This window comes from Etheostoma spectabile, unplaced genomic scaffold (assembly GCF_008692095.1).
Source record: "Etheostoma spectabile isolate EspeVRDwgs_2016 unplaced genomic scaffold, UIUC_Espe_1.0 scaffold352, whole genome shotgun sequence".
NCBI lineage: Eukaryota > Metazoa > Chordata > Actinopteri > Perciformes > Percidae > Etheostoma > Etheostoma spectabile.
In genome coordinates, this window is record NW_022605591.1 from 1,046,470 (window position 1) to 1,048,578 (window position 2,109).

The 2,109-nt window shown below is 37.5% G+C and overlaps 1 protein-coding gene across 3 annotated transcripts in view; it reads right to left on the bottom strand.

The window, feature by feature from the left end:
- tnk1 (tyrosine kinase, non-receptor, 1) overlaps positions 1-1,560 on the bottom strand; it is a 16,513-nt gene extending 14,953 nt beyond the window's left edge. Inside the window, exons 1-2 of one of the 3 annotated variants that reach the window (XM_032511321.1) lie at positions 1,546-1,560; positions 1,312-1,457 (exon numbers count right to left, since the gene is read on the bottom strand). The gene's annotated coding sequence lies outside the window, so the exon portion shown is untranslated. Of the gene's footprint in view, positions 1-1,307 lie in introns of all 3 variants that reach the window. The other 2 variants (XM_032511320.1, XM_032511322.1) reach the window with 2 other exon arrangements.
- Positions 1,561-2,109: the final 549 nt, after the last annotated feature.

The following is a 2,109-nucleotide window of genomic DNA, read 5'->3' on the forward strand; positions in this document are numbered from 1 at the left end:
TAAAGACAACCTAAAAGCTAAAAGCTGTGAAAGTTCTGAGGAGATGTCTGAGACATAGTACAGCTGGTTTGAAAATGAGAAATCTATTAAAATGATAACCTTTAAATATACATTTTATAGACAATCGGCCACTGATGAGGATGCTAAGGGATTTGCTAAAGACGTTTACACAAAGTAACACCTGTGAAAGTTGTAAGAGGATGTCTGAGACAGATTACAGGTGGTTTGATATCAAGATATTCAGAAATGAGAAACTTATCCAAATTATAACCTGTAAATATGTATTTAACAGCTAACAGGTCAGGGATATTGATAAGGTATTTTCAAAGTATTATTTTCACCAATTTATAGCGTAATAGTTGTGAGAAGATGTCTGAGACAAATTACAGGTGGTTTGATGTCAATATATTCAGAAATGAGAAACATGTTGAAATTACCATTTTTATTAGTCTAACTATACCTTTATTTCTAAATTATCTTTATTTATTTTAACTTATTCACAAGTGTGAAATGTTTAATGTCTCTCCCTCTCTATATTAGAAGTGGTTTGAGCTTTCTATGTTGAACAGCATAAAAAGGTATTAAAGATTGAAATAGCTGGTATTGCAGTTTTAAAGTACGTTTGTGACCGGCCGTCGGAGTCGGATTCAGGTCTTTGCGCTCTTAACTGCATCGTCACTTTTATTGATTTGGAGTTCAAAATAACCGTGAAACGTCTGTCTTAATTTGCTCTCCAACGTACCCTGAAACTGGGGGAAATCGAGGCTTTAACAAGGAGCCATGAATGTCAAACATTAAACTAACTTCACCGCGGTCTAAGAAGCATGTTCATGTTGGTGGTGGCGATTAATGGTGGAAGATTAATCCATAATAATACACCATATTTTATTAACTTATAACACGTTTTGTATATTAAATCTGAAGAGTAGCTACTAATAATTGCTAATAATACAGCTATTAAATAAATGTAGAAAGTAAAAAGCAACACATTAAGTGGGTAGGTGGTAGACTATACATTAAAACGTTATACCTAAACGAGTAGGCTACTTGGGTAAATGTAGACTACTCATTTACCCCCCAACTACAAACACACACAATATGGTCTTATGGAATAGCTGCCATTAATATCCATTCCCATTTTTACACATGTTAACACAATATAGGGCAATGTTTTTAAGAAGCTCCATTTGCTAAAGGTTCAGTAAGAAAGTTTGAAAGCGGATGTGTTCATGGACCTTTCTAACAGTCGCTAGGCTGTGTAGTAGCCGACTGTTTCCCGATCACACACAGATCCTCTGATACTGAACCTACCTTTATTCAAAACAAGTGTGTTCTCCGTGTGTTGATCTAGCTCTCAATCACGTCCGCACCGAGACCAGGCGTCCATGTTGGCATCGAAATCTCCAGCGCCGTCGGGCTCTTCACAAATCCGAACTCTTCTCTGAACCCTGCTACCTCTAAATAGAGAGCCCAATGTCAAAGACGAAGCCTATATTTGTCTCGACTAGCTGGTGTGTGTGTGATCTATGATCTATCCAGGCCTACCTGTGTGTTTCCGCTCTGTTCTCCGCCTCTTTCCAGTTGGACTTCTCCACCGACCGACCACACCTCTTCCTCACTTTTCTCACCTGAGCTTATTTAATGAAGCACTAATAGCTGACTGTACAGGTAATGACTTTACCTAATGACATAAGTCATCATAGCAGTTAGATAGTTCACCGTTTTGGCTAGCCTACAAAAACCACCACGTGGCCATGTGGTTGAATTAAAAAGTGAAGTTAGAGTAGCAATCCTTAACATTTAGGTCCTGGTTGATTTAGAATTGTAATTGTGTAGACCTGTAGCTACAATGGAGAAAAACTGGAACAGAGCATTTTTATCCCGGAAGGGTTATGCCAGTCACTCAGTTCATAGGCTACTGCATATAAATATTAGGCTATAAATACTTTCATCAGCGGGTAAAAAGACCAGTCACCACTGGCCGTTGGGTTACCTCATTCAGCATTAGGGTCTTAACACACATTTATTTAAATGGAAATTAGGATTACACTTACACACACATACAGACATACATACATACATATACGTATATACAGTATATATATATAT